General features: G+C 35.4%; 1 long non-coding RNA gene, 1 other non-coding gene and 1 pseudogene across 2 annotated transcripts; 2 read left to right on the top strand and 1 right to left on the bottom strand.

Moving 5' to 3' along the window:
- Positions 1–3,309: 3,309 nt before the first annotated feature.
- Positions 3,310–3,416, bottom strand: LOC121214984 (small nucleolar RNA R71). The gene has a single exon (XR_005910719.1). It is a non-coding gene; the product is annotated as a small nucleolar RNA R71 (small nucleolar RNA).
- Positions 3,417–7,814: 4,398 nt separating this feature from the next.
- On the top strand, positions 7,815–9,594 carry LOC107908073 (3-oxoacyl-[acyl-carrier-protein] synthase II, chloroplastic-like; annotated as a pseudogene).
- A 274-nt stretch (positions 9,595–9,868) lies between these two features.
- Positions 9,869–10,508, top strand: LOC107908383 (uncharacterized). The gene is made up of 3 exons (XR_001687004.2): positions 9,869–9,994; positions 10,105–10,175; positions 10,288–10,508. It is a non-coding gene; the product is annotated as an uncharacterized lncRNA (long non-coding RNA).
- The last annotated feature ends 11,623 nt before the right edge of the window (positions 10,509–22,131 follow it).

The raw sequence follows: 22,131 nt of genomic DNA, 5'->3' as shown, positions 1-22,131 counted from the left end.
CAGATATCGCTTTTCACAACTTTTGTGCAGGATTTCTACTCTGGACGTTGGTATGTCCAGAGGCGATCAAGCCATGAGGTTTGAGGTGGATTCCATCTCAGAAAACCAAGTATGGATCTTGGTTGACCCACCTGAAGGGTTAAACCTATAGGGTGCAAGTGAGTTTTAAAAAATAAAATTGACATGGATGGTAATGTACAAACATACAAAGGGCGATTAGTCACTAAAGGTTTTGCCAAGTTCATGGTATTGACTATGATGAAACATTTTTTCCTATTGCTACGTTTAAATCCATTCGGATCTTACTTGTATTAGGTGCGTTTCATGATTATGAAATCAGGCAAATGGATGTCAAAATAGCTTTCCTTAATGTGAAACTGGAAGCGGATGTGTACATGACACAACCTTAATGTTTTGTTGATCCAAAAGATGCTGGTAAGATATGCAAGCTACAAAGATCCATTTATGGATTAAAGCAAGCTTCTCGAAGTTGGAATCTTCGTTTTCCTAATGTGATCAAAGAGTTTGGTTTTATCAAAGAAAATTAGTGGGAGCACTATTGTATTCTTGGTACTGTATGTAGATGACATACATATCATAGGAAATGACATACCTAAGCTACAGTCTGTTAAAACTTGGTTAGGAAGTTGATTTTTTATGAAGAACTTGGGCAAGGCTACTGTAAATTGAAAAATTATAGGATTTTCCTATGTAAATTATGACCTTTTTACTTAAATCCGTTGTTAAAACTAAGTAATTGTTCAATAAATTAATGAAATATGTGAAAATATGAAATTAGGACATAGAAATTATTAAAATGTGATTTTATGCTTTATTATATAGTTTTCATACAATAAATGGCTTATTTTATATTAATTTGAATATATTATATTTTTAAGACATAAAGTGGGTCATGCTTGATTAAATTAAATAATAAAATATAAAATTATATTTAATAATTCATTTTAAAATATTTCATTAATAATTTGGGTTTTAATTAATTAATTAAATTGGATAAATTTTATTCTTTGGTCCTTTAACTTGTTGATTTGTTTTGGATAGGTTTGATAGCTTTGTTGGATTACAAAACCGTGCAAATTGGAGACCAAGTCAACCCCATATTTGGCTACACATCACTGTCCATTTAAACTATTCTTTGGTTTAATTACATAAGGTCTTTGCAGTGTTGAAGAAATTAGAGATTTGCCCGAAGATTTACGATTGACCGAGTCTCAGTCTTGAGTCGTGGGGCATCCAAAATTGCTTAAAAATCAAGCAAAAAATCAAGTCAAAAGCCACTAAGCATGGCCGGCCACAATTTGAGGAGATTTGAAGAGGTTAACATCCACTATTTTTAGCAAACTATCTCCTCTCCTCACCTATAAATAAGACCTTCTCATTACTTCATTAATCATCACTCAAGCATCCCCTCAAGCATCTCTGAATCATTCCTCATTCATTCTCATCATTCATCATTCTCTCTTTTCTCCAAATTCTCTTAGGCTTTTCCATTCCCACGCCTAGAATCATCTCTTCATAGAGATTTTGGCAATTAAGCCTCTTAAAGAACCCTTGGTCGGCCACCTTGGAGAGCCATCAGCAAAGGAGCAAAGCAAAGGAACGAATGAGCCTTATCAGTTAGAGTCTTGGGTGACAGCCACTCTAAATTGGGTTTAATCTTCCTTTTCTTTAATTCAATATAAAGATGTTTGTTATGTATTCTTTGTTCTTGTTTACAACAATGTTACCTTAGTTTTATTTAAGCTAGGATGATTGCTTTGAGTAGAAAATATTTATTTGATTCATGCTTATAATGTTTTTGCCTCAATCAATCATGTTTTCAATTAAAATCAAGTCTATATTTTGTTCATACGTGATTGAAATGCACTTGAATTAGCTGAGTGATCTTGACCAGACAACGGCTAATGGACACATAATTGAAATGTGCATGCTCATTTTAGATCCTGACTCGATTAAATTGGAGGTTGCATAACAACTCTGACCAAGCTCTATTATTTGCATAGTTTTTATATTTGTGTGATTAAATTGTTTCAAACCTGACACGTCCCTGTTACCTCACATGAATGCAAAGAAACCCTTAGTAAATAAGGATTAGTAAAATGCGTGTTTACTAAGTAAAGGATTCCGAAAGGACCTAATATGGTTTCCAAACTCATGAAAGACTGAGTTGCCATGGAATGTTTTTCCGAATGTTATTAAGCATGTTGATGATAAATTGAGTTTAATTAAAGAAATTGTCCTAGTTTATTTATGTTATAATTGTTGCAAATTGTATTTAATTTTTCTAAAATCTATTTCATTCATATAGTTGCATACTTAGTATAATTTGCATTAGGGATCATTGCATTTAGTTTGATATATTTTAATCAGCACTTCTCAACTATATTGTGTTTTTATTTACTAAATTGCTAATATAATTCTACAAATTAAGTGACTTAGCCCGATACTTAGTTATTACTTGATAATGAGTGTTACACTTCCACAAACCTACGCATTACAAGTTTTTGGCACCGTTGTCGGGGATTTTCAATTGTTACCATAGTCATTTTTTTCGTGAAATTATTTATTTTCAATTTCAGTTTTTTCTAACATTACTAACTTGTTCTTTTTAATTTTTTTATTTTCTTTTCAGGTGTTTATGAGCATAGATCGAATTATCGAGTTACTCCCTGTAGACCCTGACATTAAGGGAACTTTCAGACAAAGAAGACGTGAACGAACAGCTCAAAGACAAGTCGAGATGAACCTTGGAAATCAGAATCAAGACCAAGGTAATGAAGCTGATCATGTACGAATTTCTATCCTCATTGCTGATGATAGGGATCGATGCATCAGACAATATGCTGTGCCACTTTTCAGTGAGTTAAACCCAGGAATTAGAAAGCCAGATAATGAGGCAACCTAGTTTGAATTGAAACCAGACAATATGCATCAGACAATATGCTGTGCCTCTTTTCAGTGAGTTAAACCTAGGAATTAGAAAGCCAGATATTGAGGCAACCTAGTTTGAATGGAAACCAGACAATATGCATCAGACAATATGCTGTGCCAATTTAGTGGTATGCCCACGGAGGATCCACATCGCCACCTTCGATTGTTTATGGAGGTGAGTGATTCATTCAAGATAGCCAGTGTGACTGAAGACAAACTGAGGTCGAAGTTGCTTCTGTACTCATTACTAGATCGAGCACAAGCATGGCTCAATTCATTGCCACCAAGTTCCATATCTACATGGAAAGAATTAGCAGAGAGATTTTGGTTTAGTATTTTCCACCTAGAAAAAATGCTAAGTTAAGGAACAAGATCATAACTTTCCAACAATTGGATGGCGAGTCTTTGTATGAGGCTTGGGAGCGATTTAAGGAGTTACTTCGTAAGTGTCCTCATCATGGGATTCCTCATTGTATCTAGTTGGAGACATTCTATAATGGTCTCAATGCACATACAAGATTGATGGTAAATGCTTCAGCGAATGGTGCAATTTTGTCTAAGTCTTATAATAAGGCTTATGAGATCATTGAAAGGATCGCAAGTAATAACTATCAATGGCGAACAAATCAAACAGCTTCAGGAAGACGTGTAGTCAGAGTTCATGAAGTTGACGCCCTCACTTTCTTATCAGCTCAGTTATCATCTATTTTCTCTATGATAAAATAGTTAACCGCTAATAGTACTAATAATTCTGCAGCTCAGCCACCAAGTCCGTTTGAAGTGGTTTCCTATGTGTACTGTAGGGAAGGTCATTCTTTTGAGAATTATCCATCAAATCCCAAGTCAGTGTACTATGTAGGGAACCAATATCAAAATAGGAGTGGACAAGGACCCCAGTCCAACTTCTACAATCCTTCATGGCGTAATCATCCTAACTTTTCTTGGAGCAACCAAGGAAACGAATCTAACAACAACTTATTGTAGTAAAGACCCAATCAATCTCAAGGGTTTCATCAGTAAGCTTCAAAACCACCTCAAACTGAGGCATCAAACAATTTGGAGAACTTCATGAAAGCGTACATGGAAAAGAATGACACTTTGATCCAAATCCAAGCAGTAAAACTGAAAAATTTAGAAAACCAAGTGGGTCAGTTAGCTACGGAGCTACGTAATAGACCGCAAGGAACCCTGCTGAGCGATATTGAGAATCTAAGAAATTTGGGTACAGAACATATCAAGGCAGTGGCATTGCTAAGTTGTAAAATTTTAGAACCCCGATTGATTGATGTCGAAGATAAGCCCATTGAGAAGAATCAACCAGCTGTTGAAGTTCTTACACCAAAGGAATTAGAATCTGCAAAGTCTGACAAGGTAAACCCTAACTTAATGAATTCAGATATTTTAACATCTTCTTTGGATGCAAATTTACCTACTCATAAAAGTTGTCTAGTTCAACCGAAAGTTCCATCACCTCCATATCTGCAAAGATTGTAGCAAAACAAGCAGAAACAGGAGGTGCAATTCAAGAAGTTTTTGGATGTTGTGAAGCAGTTACACATCAATATTCCATTGGTGGAGGCTTTAGAACAAATGCCAAATTATGTGAAGTTTATTAAGGATATACTATCCAAGAAAAAACGACTAAGTGAGTATGAAACTGTTGCCATGACAAAGAAGTGCAGTGCGTTCCTGTAGAACAAATTGCCACCGAAACCACTGTTCTGAAACCACCGTTTCGATTAGGGTCAAAATCGGGTTGTTACAACTCTCCCCCTTAGGGATTTTCGTCCCTGAAAATCTTAACGATGAATAGATTTGGATAACGCTCTCTCATTGCATCCTCTAGCTCCCAAGTTGCTTCCTCAACTCCGTGTTTATGCCATAATACTTTAACTAACGGAATTTTCTTATTTCGTAATTCTTTAACCTCACAAGCCAGAATGTGAATCTGTTCTTCTTCATATGTCATAGCTGACTCAATCTCAATCTCTGTCGGACTAATCACATGTAAAGGATCGGATCGGTATCTAGGGAGCATCGAAACATGGAATGCATTGTGAATATTTTCTAGTTCAGATGGCAACAGTAGTTTATAAGCAACCGGCCCAATACGCTCTATAATCTCATACGGTCCAATAAATCTCAGACTCAATTTGCCTTTATGACCGAATCTGAGTATTTTCTTCCGCGATGATACCTTCAAAAAGACTTTATCTCCAATCTAAAACTATATATCTTTTCTTTTCAATTCTGCATACAATTTCTGATGATCCAATGCTGTTTTCAGACTATCACATATCAATTTCACTTTCTGTTCAGTCTCTTTAATCAAATTGATCCCATGTATCTTATTTTCACTTAGCTCAGTCCAATACAATGGTGTACAACATTTTACGACCATACAAAGTCTCATAAGGTGCCATTTTAATACTAGATTGAAAGCTATTATTATATGCAAATTCAATCAAAGGTAAGTATCGTTCCCATGTACCTTCAAACTCGAGAATGCAACATCTCAACATATCCTAAAGTATCTGAATGATTCGTTCGGATAGACCATCCATTTGCAGATGGAAAGCTATGATAAATTGTAGTTTTCTACCTAAAGCATCTTGCAGTTTCTTCCAAAACCGCGATGTAAACCTCGGGTCTCTGTCCGAAACAATAGAAATAGCAACTCCATGCAACCTCACAATCTGGGAAACATATAATTTAGCCAGCTTATCAAGCAAATAATCTATATAAACCGAAATAAAGTGTGCCAACTTAGTCAATCTATCCACAATAACCCAGATTGCATCTTTCTTGCTCGGTGTCAAAGGTAAACCAGATACAAAATCCATTGTAACTTTTTCCCACTTCCATTCGGGTGCCATAATCAGCTGAAGTAACCTCGAAGGGTAAAATTATCGAAATACCCTCGAATGGTAAAATAATCGAAATACCCTCGAATGGTAAAATGACCGAAATACCCTCGATGGGTAAGATGGTCGTAATTCCCCTGTATGGTGAAATGACCGTAATGCCCCTGTAGGGTAAAATGATCGTAATGCCCCTGTAGGGTAAAATGGTCGTAATGCCCCTATAGTGTAAAATGACCATAATGCCCCTGTAGGGTAAAATTACCATAATGCCCCTGTAGAGTAAAATGATTGTAATGCCCTTGTAGGGTAAAATGACCGTAATGCCCCAGTAGGGTAAAATGATCGTAATGCCTCTGTAAGGTAAAATGACCGTAATGCTCCTATAGGGTAAAATAACCGTAATGCCCCTGTAGGGTAAAATGATCGTAATGCCCCTGTAAGGTAAAGTGACTATTTTGCCCCTCGGGGTTAAAAGATTGATTTGCCTTTGATGTAAAGGAATGATTTGTCTGAGACGTAAATGACTGATTTGTCTGTGATATGTATGACTGATTCCGTACATGGCATTCTGTATACACGACATACTGTATGGGGTGGGGATTCTATTATTGAGGAAGTACTATACTGGTGGCTCTGCTACAATCACTGTTACTGGTGGCTTGGCTACATATACTGTTACTGGCAGCTTTGCTGCGATACTGTTGTTGGCAGCTTTGCTGTGATGCTATGATGGCTTTGTGCCGATCATATTACCATTACTGATGGCTGTGTGCCGATCATATTAGCATTACTGATGGTTGTGTGCCAATCATATTACTACTACTGATGGCTTTCTACCGATCATACTACTATTACTGATGGCAGTGTGCCGGTCATATTACTCCTACTGATGGCTTTGTGTCAATCATATTACTGTACTTATGGCTTGTAGACATTCTGTTTATAGCTTCTAGCTATTCTGTTTACGGCTCTTAGCCATTCTGGTTATTGGTAGCTTTACTGCGATACTGGTTAGTGCTACAACCAGTGCTATATAAGGAGTGTAGGGATGGGTGGGTCGATTTAATCCCCACAAGAGTGTAGGGTTGGACAGGAGACGAAGTGCAAGGTTGGTATGGGTATTTATGCATTTCATATACTGATTCTGATATTGAGATATGCTTAGGCCAAGATATATGTGATATGTGCCGTTTGATATGGGCTCAGGCCCAACCGAGGCTGATGGGGGCTAAGGCCCAATCCTCACTATTACTATATTGGGCTAAGACCCACACTGTACTGTTACTGTTAAAAGGCTCAGGCCTAGACTGTGTTGTTTCTGTTTACTGACTATTTCTTTAATAAGGGGATTACACAGTGAGTTTTCGTAAACTCACCCTCTCGTCTTAACTGTACAGGTAATCCTCAGCCATAGTTGATTCTGTGCTGAGAGGGACTCGGAGGTGGCCACACAACCGCATTAGCTTTAGTTTTTAGCTTTTGATTTATAAGTAACTGAATTTGGGTATTTTTATGTAAAAAGGCCTCTTTAAATTTATAAACTTTAAATTGGGGCTTTTATTTATTTAGTTTGATATAAACTGATAGGTGTAGAATAAGGAGGGTTTTCAAAAGGTAACCGTTTTCAAAGACACCATGTTTTCGCAATAAATGAGATTTTGGAAAATTTATAATATTTTAAAAGTGATTAGTTTTTAATGATGCACGCTTGGAACTGAACAAACCGTTTTGGAATCACCGTTTAATAAAAAAATGATTAATTGATTTTAAAGATTTCAACAACAACAAGTTTTACGCTAAACATCTCAATGTGACACCGCTAGATTCAGCCATAACTCCTAGGCCGGGTTTGGGGTGTTACAATAACCATGCATTTCCAAATATCGTGCATATCAAACATTGTATACAACATGCATATCATAGAATCGCATCAACTAATAAATTTAATCTTGAATTCATATCAAAGAAGTGGCTCTGATACCACTGTTGGGACCGCCGATGCGCCTTGTGGTAAGCGAAAAAATTGTTTAGGTGATCCACGACCAAGGATTCATGTACGAGGAACAAATTGGGTTAAAAATATACCTTCTTTATTAAAATTTTGAAAGGATGCTATTGATTCGATGCCGATTCCAAGCCAGAATAAAAACGTCCCTTCCTCTATGTAGTGGTCCCTGTAAAAAACGAACAACCATTTTCTCTTGAACTTTTCAAAAAGAATTAAAAATGGTTTCTAGACCTTTTATAATTTTAAGTTTGTAACCCTAACACACTAAGAACATGTTTGGTTTGGTGTATTGGCTAAGCCAATACACCCCTAATCGGTGGACCCCACCTAATCCCTCTCTATCCCGTGTTTGGTTTAAAGTATTGGTAATACAGGTGTAATCGGTTCCTTTCCTAATCGGTGAAAATCACAAATTTCTATTCCCCCTATTTTGCCCAGATTAGGAACGGCTTCAGCAAACCCTCCCTGTTTTACCCTCTCCTGATCCCCTGTGTTCCTCTTCCGTTCCTTCAAGCTTGCTCCCCCCCGTTTCATTTCTTTTCTTTTTCGGCCGATTTGCTCTCTGTTTTATCCTCCCGATTGCCTTCCCCATTGTCTTCCTTCCTTCTACCTTCTGCCCATTTGCTCAAGTTTCGACTGATTTCCTTCTACCTTCTCCCTTCTTTTCTTTTTCTTTACAACTTCTCTGTCACTCTTTCGATTGGCCTTCTCAACCAGTCAACACTCTTTCGATTGCTCTCAAGTAGTGGGTTTCGACACTCTTTCGACCGATTGCTTTCTCGAAAGGTAAAGGTTACTGCCTTATTAGTGCAAAGACGAGTGGTTGTGACCGGGATGGGAGTAGTAACTCCGCTTGGACATGAGCCTGATGTTTTCTATAACAACCTGCTCGAGGGTGTTAGTGGTATAAGTGAAATCGAGACTTTTGACTGCGCTCAGTTTCCGACAGTAAGTTGTCTTTGGTTGGTATCTCTTGTTTTGCTCTTGTTTGTACTGCTGCTCGTTCTTACTGCTCCTGTTTTCTCTCCAGAGGATTGCTGGAGAGATCAAATCTTTCTCAACTGATGGATAGGTCGCACCAAAACTTTCCAAGAGGATGGACAAATTCATGCTTTATTCTCTTACTGCCGGAAAGAAAGCTTTGCAAGATGGGGGAGTAAATGAAGATGTAATGGAGGAGTTAGATAAAACGAAATGCGGAGTTTTGATTGGTTCAGCAATGGGTGGCATGAAGGTAAAATCTTTTTCTAGAAAAAGGAAAGTGTCATGGTATATAGTTTTCTTTCTATATCCATCGATTCATATACATTGCTTGTTGTGGAATGAACAGGTTTTCAACGATGCGATTGAAGCTTTGAGGATCTCATACAGGAAGATGAATCCTTTTTGCGTACCATTTGCTACAACAAATATGGGTTCTGCAATGCTTGCAATGGATTTGGTTAGCTTAAATTTAGATTCTGCAATGTTAAGATAGACCTTGATAGATGTTAAAATTTCGAGTTTGAGCTTTAAACTGATGATTTCTTCAGGGATGGATGGGTCCTAATTATTCAATCTCCACTGCATGTGCTACAAGCAACTTTTGCATATTAAACGCAGCAAACCATATCATTAGAGGCAAAGCTGTAGGTCTAGCAAAGAAAAACATCCAATATATCATGTATGATTGATTGCACTATATCAACGGTATTTGTGTCAAAATTGTAGGATATGATGCTTTGTGGTGGCTCTGATGCAGCGATTATACCCATTGGTATATTGTTCTAACTTTCTTATTCAGCATTGTTTTATAATCTTTCCGCTTGGTATAGCATGTAATACTCTATTTTATCGTTTTTTTCATATGCGTCCTTCACATATACTTACCGTTCTTATGCAATTTTAGCTAATTTCTAAACATTTTCTCTCAAAGAAGTAGAATTCTATTTATTGATCATTAGATTGAACTTTTTATCCTATACTTTCTTGTAAAGGACAAGATGATACTGGGTTTACTGCTATCTTTTCTTAAGCTGTATTAACTTTGTCATACTGGTTAATGTCTCAGCATTTGGAAACTGTTATCAAGTCTAGAATCCCTGGCATTCAGTCCCTTATTAATAAAACAATTGTTGAACTTGAAACCAAATTGAGTCGCCTTGGAAAGCCTATTGCAGCTGATGCGGGTGTAAGTGTGCTCTTGTGTGTGGAGTTTGGAATTCTTTGGCTATTCCACTTGCAGTTGATTATTAGTTATAAGCTCTTTAGGAATTACTGATGGTTGAGATGCTTATATAGGGGAAGTTGTACACAATTATGGAGATTTGCCGTCTTTTTTATCAAAATTTCAGATAACATTTGGATGGGGTGTATGTATCACGTCTTGTTTGTTTTACCTTCCTTAATACACCTGTCTTTAACATCATTCAATTTTGCTAATTTTGTTAGAGATTTTGTCTTGACTTTCAATGTTGTTCACAGGCGTACTGGTGGTGATAAGGTTTACAATGTTTTCGACAACCAACTTCCTGCTGCTTTGAAAAGGTTGCAATTTGACAGGCAACTATCAATGGAGAATATTAGGAAGCTCATTACTGAAGCTGATGGCTATCAACCACATTTAGTAGCTCCTGAACAAGGATACCGTCGTTTGATTGAATCTACTTTAGTTACTATCAGAGGTCCAGCTGAGGCTGTTGTTGATGCGGTATGAAAGTAAATTTTAGAAAAAATGCTATATCTGTCATATTCAATTTGGCATGCCAAGATCATCTGGTTTTCTTTTTCTTTCAGCATCAGTTCAGTTGTGATTCTTAAAAAACATTTTTTTTCTTTCAAGTATCAAGATTCTTGCTATCCTCTACTATTTAGTTGTCTTACATAAAAAATGTTGATAATTTTTAACTGCTATTAAGGTCTCGGTTTACTAGGGATCATGTTGGTCATAGACTGATGCTTCAAACTGGATTGATTTCATTTGTTACATTTTTCAGACTCATTCCATTCTGACTCCGGTACATTCCCATCTTTGCTTATATTGTTCATGTACCAAATAAAATTTGCCTGCTATTTTTCTATCTTTTGACATTGAGTTTAGTATTCTTCAAGGTTTATAAGAGTCAACTTACCGTCTGTTACTTATTTTGGTGAAACAGATGATCAGTGAATGATTTCTGGGAAATTTCTTTTGTAGCAAAAACGATTATCGGCATTACTGAATGAGGATCCAGCAATCATGGAACGCCGATCCGCTCTTGCGAAGAGACTCGAATTATATATGAGTGCACAAGCTGAAATCGAAACGGTCGCTTGGTCGAAGTAAGAGTGGGTAAATTTAGAACCATGGGGCATGGTATTGGGATCTGTTTTCTTGTATTATTGTTAAAGCAATATATTTTTTACCATATTTTAGAATGCAAACATCATTTGTTGTGTATTCTGAGTTTCTTTAAAGCTGTATAATATGCAAATGTTTTGCCACTTTATCGCTTATGTGATCTTTCATTCATTAATTTAAGCATCCGAACACATTTTGGAAATAACTTGAGTCTGACCCAAATACCTCTCGTTTTTTCTTTCTTTTTGCAATTTATTAATTTAAGCATTTTTGAGATAAATTTTAAAATTACTAGATAAATCCTCTTCCCATGCTTCGGAAAATTAGTCATATTTTGACTAAGATAATAATTATTTTAAATTATACAAATTCATATAAGATAATTTATTAGTTATAATTATTTTAAATTTTATTAAATCATATATTTTAATTAAAATATATTTAATATTAATTATTTCAAATTATCTTTTATAGTATCATATATTATGATTTGAGTAAATTCATATAAGAATATTAATTATTAAAAATTTTATTAAATTATATATTTTAATTATAATATATTTAATAATAATTATGTTAATTTATATTTTATAGTATCATATATTATGATTTGAGTAAATTCATATAAGAATATTGATTATTAAGAATTTTATTAAATTATATATTTTAATTATAATATATTTAATAATAATTATGTTTAAATATGATTAAATTATTTATTATTGATATTAATAATCTTATTAAAATTTAAATAACAATAACAATAATCATTTACCAAAACAAATTTATGGTAAGGGTATTCTAGTCATTTTAGTTTTTTCCATTATGCTATTACACCTCTATTCCATTCAACCAAACACAAGATTACTATTACGCCTCTATTCCATTACATTCAACCAAACAGTTGATTTGCTATTACATCTCTAATCCAATACACCTCTAATCCAATACAACTCTAATCCAATACACCTCTAATCCAATACAGCGAACCAAACGTACCCTAAGGGATTATCATCCTTTTATTCTCTTTGATATCACATATTAAAAAGGAAAACCATAAGTATTCCCTTATTAATAGAGAAGGCAAATTAAAAGTGAGAAAAATGAATTATATTATTTCCAAAAGAATATAGGATTATTCTATTATTAACAGTGAAGACAAATGGAAAGTTAGAAAAATGAATTATATTCTTTCCAAAAGAATATTAATTTTCATGTCCTTTATATTTTGATCGAAGTTAATTAATATAAAAAAACATGAAATTTAATATTCTTTTGGAAAGAATATAATTCTTTTTTTCTAACTTTCCATTTGCCTTCTCTATTAATAAGGGAATAATCATATATTATTTTTGAAAAGAATATAATTCATTTATCTAATTTTCCATTTGTCTTCTCTATTAATAAGGGAATAATCCTATATTCTTTTGGAAAGAATATAATTCCTTTTTCTAACATTCCATTGCCTTCTTAATTAATAAAAGAATAGTCATGGTTTTCCTTTATAATATGTGATATCAAAGAGGATAAAAGGATGATAATCCCTTAGTGTGTTAATGTTACCAACTTAATAATTTAAAAGGTCTAGCAACCATTTTTAATTCTCTCTGAAAAGTTCAAGAGAAAGTGGTTGCTCATTGTTTATAGGGTCCACTATGTAGAGGTCGGGACGTTTTCATTGTGGCTTGGAATTGACATCGAATAAGCAACACCCTTTCAACGCTTTTAGTAAAGAAGGTATATTTTCAACCCCATTTAAACCCGATTCATTCCTCGTACATGAATTCTTAGCTGTGGATCAACGAAATAATTTTTTCGCTGTGCCACAGGGTGTACTAGCGGTCCTAACACTATGTCCGTTTTTGGCTCATAAGAATTCTATAAATAAAAATAATCTTACATGGAGATGATAGTCCACAGTCTATTTCCTAAGAACCACAACCTTGGCAAAAAATAATAATTATATAATATGTATAATTACATTAATTCACATACATTCCCCTAAACATGCGAATAATTACAAGAATAACACATCTTATCAAATATTAATCAAACAATATGAAGAGACATATTCGGTCTCAGTTTACACCATAAACATAATACAAACCTAGCTCTGGTATCAATTGTTGGAAAAATCCCAGTTTGAAAACGGTTTTCTTGCATAGCAGAAAATTAAAATTATGAAAATCGACTTAGTTTGTGATATTAATAACAATAAACCTAAACTGAATTCATACTTATGTTTTTGAATAAGTTTGTAACATCCTAAAAATTAGGGGTTAGTAGAATCGGGTTTGTTAATCGAGAGTGAGAGTTCATGCCCTAATTTTTGAGATTACCTATGTCTGTCAAGGAAATAAATGAGGTATTGGTTTGTTGGATAAGTGTTAGTGAAACGTTCATTGAAACCCAAGTTCAAATCCCTTCCCTCGCATCATTTTTATTATTTTGCAAATTTTGCATCAAACCCTAGTATGTGACACACTTTGTTTTTAAAATAAATTTTGCAAAATTATTTCAAGCATGAGAAAATAACCTAGTGGTTAAAAGAAATATGAGAAAGCATGAAAATTAAATTAAGGTCCCAAGTTTGAATCTTTTCCCTTGCAAAATAATTAAATTTTACAAAATCCATATTCTTTTATGTGTGTGCCATCCATACCCTTTAAGACCTAGGTATAAATATTATTTTTAGACAAAATAATCAAGCTTTAGTCTCATTCTTCCCACCCTAGCCATCCCTCTCATTCTCCTCTCCCTTTCTCTTTCAATTTTTTTTTCCTTTCTTCATTGTTGCCGCCACCCATGGCTTCTTGATCTACCATCTTTTTCTTTTCTTTTTTCCACAAGATCTTGCACCATATCCCCTCCATCCTACTTCAATTTTTCCCTTAATTTTCCAGTCCCAAATTTGAAATTCTTTATCTCCAAGATTGATCCCCATTGTTGCTAAGAAGTGTCATTGCCGCCCCTGTCACCTAGTTTGTGTAAGTTCACCTTTTTTCTCAATTTCTTGATGAAACTTGTGAGTTCAAAACCAAATGTCTAGACTAGAATTTGGGTGATTTTTAAAGTTTTAAAGGGTGTTTTTCCAGCCTTCCAAGTGTTTTTAAAAGTTCTTTTAAATCAGTCCCAATTTGGCCACCGTTGGTGGTGGTGCGCACCTAAGGGCTCAAAAAAGGGGGTTGTTGTTTCTTTATTTTCTTCCATTTATTTCCAGAAATATCTTGGGTTCTTGAACCCTTCCTAATCAGCCTTTAATCATTTAGAATTAGGAAAAAATAAATCTTGATCGACAGACAACTCAAATCTGACAATTCGAGAAACGTAAGTATGGTTGATTGTAAACTAGTTTATACTTTCAGTTTAGATATTGGGGATAGATTGTTAATTGATCAAAATAGAAGATTTTAATCAGATATTAGCTACTAATTTTACAATATTTAAATGTGTTAGGTTTCAAATTAAACAGCCCAAATCAACAGTGAGGCCAAAAGGCGTTCGCACGTTCAATTCACATCAAATTAGTGTAAGAAAATTTACTAGTTTGGATTCAAAAAATTTTATAATTGTAAAAGTTTGATTGACCTCATATATCGGTGTTTGGGGGCCTCTTAAGAGGCATATTTATTTATTTTAATACTAATTTTTAATTTAGGTTAATTTTAAATCTTATTAATGAAACTACAAGATTTACAAGTATGTGGCGAAAAAGCTTAAAGGTGTAGGTTTTAACTCAAAAACTTGAATGTTATAATGATTTTAATTATGTAAAGATAATTTAGCTTGCTGATCGAGCTTGGTTAATTAGCTAAGTAATTATTTGTGAGTGGCCGAATTAGGTACGTTTCGAGCCTTAACTATTTGGCATTGTAGCAATGTTGCTAGTTTGACTGAAACATTAAATGATTGACATTGTCATTAATGTTTGGTTAATTTGATGTATGATTGGTTGTATGCATAGCATGTTTTTTAATGTAAATAATGCTTATGCATGATATATTCATACAAGTGATTTGCTATGAAATGTTTGAAAGATTGCTATACATGCACACAAAAAAACTTGTAAATGTACATGAAATTGTGATTTTTTAAATGATACCACCTTGACGGCAAATTGAAAGTTAGATCAATGATTCTTTTCACTGAATATATTTGACAATTCGAGGGCATGTAGAACATGCCAATAAATTGTGAAAGTATTGAATTATGACTATGTATGAGATTATATGACATTTGCATGTGCATTGGGGTGGGTTATTATTAGGGTTGACAGAGGAGTTTCGCGGAGTATCGGTGGCATAATAAGTCCACATTAATTTGTAGTTAGTGCATTGCACTTGGAGTACTGAGGAAATTGGTGATTTTATTGCATTATTCATTTTTCAGCAGGTTTTCTACATTTATGATTATTCGGTGGTTTTATCACATTAAGATTTGCACACATTCGTTGGAGTTTAGCAGACGGGTTCGAGGGGACATGTGATGTGTAGTGGATGGTTCGGGTAGGAACCTTTTTGCATTGCATCATGCTCATGACATACTCGGATGTTATTTATTTATGCTATGTAACCCCTAAAACTAGGTCTAGATGCTATGGCCCAATCTGAGCGATTACATAGGTCGTGAAGATGGCCAGGATGATTTTAAAAGAGAATTCACATGTCTTAGAAGACATTTGATTTTGTAAAGCATCTTGTACTTTTTGTTATAGAGTCATGTGTTCCTTTATATTTAAAAAATAATTTGAAATGTAAGTTAGGTTTTTTTTCTTAAAATTCATATTTACAGCGGCTAGTAATCACTAAAACATTAAATTGATCATTTAGAAATCTCGTAAAAGCAATTCATGCATAATACCTTAGTATATCAAAATAATGTCCCATACTACAGTTCATAATATAAAAATTAAAGTCCTAAAACCATTTAAACACCCCAATTCAGAGTCCATAGTAAAAGTCCAAAAGAAGTTTACAAAAGTCCAAAAACACCAAACCATATCCAAAATTTATAATCATGAAAACATATTATATTGAGAGCCCCTCCAAAGTTCCAAATCTGAGCTTTAAGTACGAGGATTACTTGAGACACACAAATACCATTGGTGAGCATTAAAAGACTCGATGTGAGATCAAAACAAACGCTTATTTTAAAACATAACACATCAAAATACCACAAGGAATTTTTCACAGAATTCACATACTGCATCATTTATTTAATCAAACTAGCATGCTTATGAACAACGCACGAATATAGGATTTCCTACCAAGCTCCGCTGCACACCAATATCGTGTTCCCCAAAACTCGTCCATCCAATAGTACACCAATTTGTGGACAAGTCACCACATAGATACCAATAAATGGTCACATAGTACATCGTGGATAAACAACCACATAATTACCAATAACGACCACATAATTGCAGTTAAACTGCCACATAGCTTCCTCCTTTCACAGTCCCATCCCATGCATGTGATATGACCATTTAAACACATATGTTTCACTTTTCACATTTTTCACATATTCATGCTCATAACTCATATTTCTCAGTTTTGACACATATGCATGTATTATTCTCACATTTTCACATATCACATAGTTTTCACTTTAGCATGCTTTAATATACATACTTATTTTAAAACATGGATCTTAATATACACATACACATATATCACATGTTTAGATCATCACATATCAATCTAGCCATAAATCACATATCATTGAGTTGAGATTAACATTACATACATCACATATCGTAAAACATGGATTTTCACAACACTTAATAGTTTAAGCCACTTACTTGGTTTCCTCTTCAATTGAGTTTTTCAAATCCGCACAAGTACTTAAAGTACTCAAAATTAATTTATTAAATAAAATTTTAATTAAATAGTAATATTACACTTCACTTAAAATGAGAGTTAAATCCCACACCTTAATGTAGATCTAAACCGTTTGCTCCCTTGTAGAAGTTTCGTTTGGGTCTAGCCTTGATCACAAATCTAAACGCACGATTAACCCATTTTATTCATAATCTATTCGAATAACTTAGCTTTTAATATGTGATCTAATGTGAAAATCTCACCAACACTTACCCTCAATTCGAATGCTCGGATTCGTACTAATGATTTTTGAAATAATAAAAATAAAATACTCATTATTTAGGCCCTAAACCATTCGCCCGTGTCACAAAATCTTAAGACGAAGGATTTCCAATCCCAAACTTCTCTTACACTTGTTTTGTTACAAGATGATCGAAGGAATGAAAATGGAGTAAAATCGATGGTTGAATAATCTAAAATAATAAAATAAAATAGGTGTTTTAGTCACTAGGGTAATCTACAAAAGAAAGAGAAAATAAAAAGGAAGAAATTGGTCACTAGCGGTGGTGGTGCAAAATATTAGTAGGGAGGAGGGTTCAGTCTCTTTTAATTGAAAGAGAAGGGAAAAAGAGAGAAGAAAAAAATTGGTGGAGGAGAAGATGACCTGCGGTGGTTGCAGTAGTGGACACGGCAGTGTACGGTGGAAGAGGGAAGGGGAAACTGAAAGGAAAAGTGAGGGAATGTTGGTTGTGGACGATGGTGAGGTGGTGGTTCAAATAAGCTCATGGTGGTGGAAAGAAAAAGAGTGGTGGTTGTGGTGGCCAAAAAGAGATAAAAAAGAGAGGAAGAAAATGAAAAAAAAAATGGAGACTAAGGTGCAAATAGTGGTGATAGACGACACAAGGGGTTGTGTAGCTTGGTTAACCATGACTAGGTTCAATAGACCACAAGCTTATGGCAAGGGAAGAGCTTTTGGAAAAGGAGTGAAACAATGAGAGATAAGTGGGATGTGTTTCATTTTAAAAAGGCAAGTTTGACTTGCTAGTGGAGGAAAGGAATCCTCCCTATATGGTAACATAGGTGGACAACAAGGCTAGCTAGCACATGTTAAAAATGTGCAAGTATTAAATTAAAAAAGTGCACAAAGGGGTTCAAACTAGAGACCTCAAAGATAACTAAAGAGCTTCCTACCACTAAGCCACAACACTTCGTTGTTTTCAATAATGCACTAATAATTTTAAAACATTAGAGCTAGCAGATTCACCTTCTTTACTAAATTAAATTAATTAAGAAAATGGGATATGAAAAATCTACCCTCCTTAAAAGAAATTTCATCCTCGAAATTATGTAATGGAAAATAGGTGAGGATATTGTCGCTACAGCACATTTTCAGGTTTCCATGTTTCCTCACTCGAATCATGATTTCTCCACAACACTTTTACAAGTTGAACTTGCTTCCTTCTTAAAACTTTAACATCATGATCAATGATCTGTACTGATTCCTCCTCAAATATCAAATCAAAACGGACTTCAATATCCTCTACTGGAATCACATGAGAAGGGTCGGATCGATAACGTCATAACATGGACACATAAAACACATTTTGAATACGATCCAACTCTGGAGGTAACTCCAACTGATAAGCCACTAGTCCAATCCCCTTAATGATGCGGTAAGGTCCAATGAATCTTGGACTCAACTTCTAAGGTGAAACCTTAAAGAAGACTTTATTACTCATATTAGACTCAATGCCATTTCTCTTCAATTCAGAGAAGGACTTCAATCGATCTGATGCAGCTTTCAATCGATCCCAAATAATCTCTTGAACTAAATCCAGTTTCAACACTTTCTTTTCTTCCAAATCTGTCCAACACAAATGTGTCCTACACTTGCACCCATATAGTGCCTCATACAGAGTAATCTAAATGCTTGACTGAAAACTATTGTTATATACAACTTCTGCAAGTAGTAAATGCTCTTCCCAATTACCTCAAAATTTAATTACATAACCTCACAATATCCTCAAGAATTTGAATAACCCTCTCAGATTGTCCATCACACTGTGGATGATAAGCAGTACTGAAATTCAATCTTTTGTCGAGTGCTTCATGCAAATTTTTCCAAAATCGTGATATAAATCGAGGATCTCTATCTAATATGATAGACACTGGTACCCATGAAGTCTCACAATCTCAGCGATGTACAATCTCGCCAACTTGTACAATGAATAATCGGTGCGCAAAGGTAAGAAATGGATGGATTTTGTGAATTGATCCACAATCACCCAAATAGAATCTTTCTTGGACAACGTCAATGGTACTCCATTGACAAAATCCATGGTGATATGTGCCCACTTCCACTAAGGAACTTGAATAGGCTGGAGAAAGCCTGAAGGAAATTGGTGTTTAGCCTTGACTTGTTGGCACGTCAAGCATCTAGTCACAAAGTCTGTCACTTCACGTTTCAATCCCGACCACCAATACTTCTCACGAAGATCTTTATACATCTTACTACCTCCAAGATGCATAGCATAGGTACTACTATGCACTTCCCAAAGTAAAGATTGCCTCAACTCAAAATCAGAAGGCATACAGAATCTTCCACGATAACAAAAGATTCCTTTAGAATTATAAGCAAAATCTGAAGTGTTACCCTCCTTAACAAGCTTCACATCGGGTTCTAATGACAAATCCAAAATCTACTTCAGCCTAATCTCCTTAATCAAAGTTGGTCACACTTGTAACTCCGTAAGAAAACCACCATTATCAGAAAAACTCAACCTAGTGAACATTGCTATCAACTCTAACATGGAATTCCTACTCAACGCATTTGCCACAATATTAGCCTTACCCTGATGATACGCGATGGTAAAATCATAATGTTTCATAAGCTCAATCCAATGCCTCTATCTTAAGTTCAACTCCTTTTGGGCGTAAAGATACTTAAGACTCAGATGATCTGTATAGATGACACATTTTCCCCCATAAATATAGTGCCTCCAAATCTTAAGAGCGAATACCACAATAACCAATTCGAAATCATGCGTCGGGTTGTTGCACTCATGTGGCCTGAGTTGCCTCGAAGCATATGCTACAACCTTTTCATCTTGCATCTGTACGCATCCAAGATCACAATGTATTGCATCACTATAGACCATGTAACCTTTCTTAGACTCAGGTTGAATCAACACTAGTGCTTGAGTCAAAACTGCCCTAAGTTTCTTAAAACTAGCTTGCTACTAATCTGTCCACTTAAAAAGTATACTGTTTCTCAACAATTTAGTCATTCGAACTGCAATCAGCAAAAATTCTTCCACAAACCTCCTATAGTAGCCAACAAATCTAAGAAAACTTTAAGACTCATTAATATTCTTAGGCTGCTTCCAATCTAAGATAGCCCCAAGTTTCTTTGGATCCGCGCGAATACCCTTAGTATATACTACTTGTCCCAAAAACATCACCTCTTGGAGCCAAAACTCGCACTTACTAAGCTTCCCATACAACTTTTTCTCACGTAAGGTTTGAAGGACCAACCGTAAGTGCTCCTCATGTTCCAACTCAGACATGGAGTAGGTTAAGATATTGTCAATGAAGACTACAATGAATCGGTCAAGATAAGGTTGAAAGACCCTATTAATTAAGTACATGAATGAGATAGGAGCATTCATAAGACCTAAGGGCATCACTAAGAACTTGTAGTGCCCATACCGAGTCCTGATAATACCGTAACCTCAGATCAATCTCAGAGAAGACCGTAGAACCACAAAATTGGTCGAATAATTCATTGATCCTTGGTAATTGATATTTATTCTTCATGACCAAATTATTCAGCTGACGGTAATCGATGCACAGCCTCATTGATCCCCATGGCCACACACTTGGCCTTATGAAGCCAAGATCCATCAATTCTTGTATTTGAGCTTTAAGGTCCTTGAGTTCTTTAGGTGCCATGCAATAAGGTGCAATGGACATTTGTGCTGTTCTAGGCATCAACTCAATTCCAAACTCGACCTTGCATTTAGGGGGTAGACCAGACAGCTCCTCAGGAAAGATGTCAGAAAAATCCTTCATCATATAAATATTCTACAATGTTGTACGATCCACACTCGTGTCTATGATGTATGAAACATAAGCATCACACCCTTTACGAACTAAATTCTCCGCTACCGAGGTGGAAATCACATTAGTAAGATAATTCCAACGCTCACCAACCACAATAATCTCATTCCAGAAGTAGTCTTCAAAGTAACTCGTTTAGTATCGCAGTCTAAGATGACTCGATGTTCACTCAACCAATCCATTCCCAATATGAGATCTAATTTTCCAAAGTGTAGTTCCTTAGGGTCGGCACGGAACACCTCTCCTTACAATTCCAATGGCCTACGCTTATAGATTTTTTTCACTTGTATAGGTTGTTCTAAGGGACTAAGTACTGTCACATCACTAACTGTTTCCCCTACTCGAATACCAAGTTTCTCAACCATTATAAAGGATACATACGAATTGGTGAAACCATTATCTATTAATGCAAAATAAGAAATGTCATTAATAGTAAAGGTACTTGCTATTACATCGGTAACATCACGATCCTGTCGGTGTCTGGCCACATACACAAGTGCTGGTTGCCTCGCATCAACTTGATTAGCACCCTGACTCGGTGCTCACTGTCTCAGACCCGCATTACTTCCTATATCCTGTCCTTGAGCTCGCTGTGGCTACTGACCAGTCCAATGATTTCGTACACAATTCTAACCCTGTGCTTGCATCCGCTCATTCAGCTGAGGACATTCTCAAATCTTATGGTCTAGTGACCAACATTTTAGGCATGCACCTATGCTTCTACAACACTCACCCGGATGTCTCTTGGCATAGTTGGCACAATTCTGGATCCTATCCCCTACTACGACAAAGTTATGGTAGGGTCGATCATCTCTGGCATGCTTCACTTAACTCTGAGCCTATCTACTAGGACCAGAATCTCTCTTACCTGGAGCTCTCACTTGGTCCTTTTGTTTACGCTCAATGCACCTAACCTCCTCATAGATCTTGGTCTTCTCTACCAAAGCTTCGAAGAGCCTCTTTTATAGTGTAGCCACTTGCATCATCAAATTAGATCTAAGCCCAAATTCAAATCGGGCACACTTATCTCGCTCATCAGCTACCATTCCA

This window comes from Gossypium hirsutum, chromosome D02, assembly GCF_007990345.1.
Source record: "Gossypium hirsutum isolate 1008001.06 chromosome D02, Gossypium_hirsutum_v2.1, whole genome shotgun sequence".
Taxonomy (NCBI): Eukaryota; Viridiplantae; Streptophyta; class Magnoliopsida; order Malvales; family Malvaceae; genus Gossypium; species Gossypium hirsutum.
The sequence above is the reverse complement of the archived record's forward strand: the minus strand, read 5'-3'. Positions and strand labels throughout refer to the sequence as shown.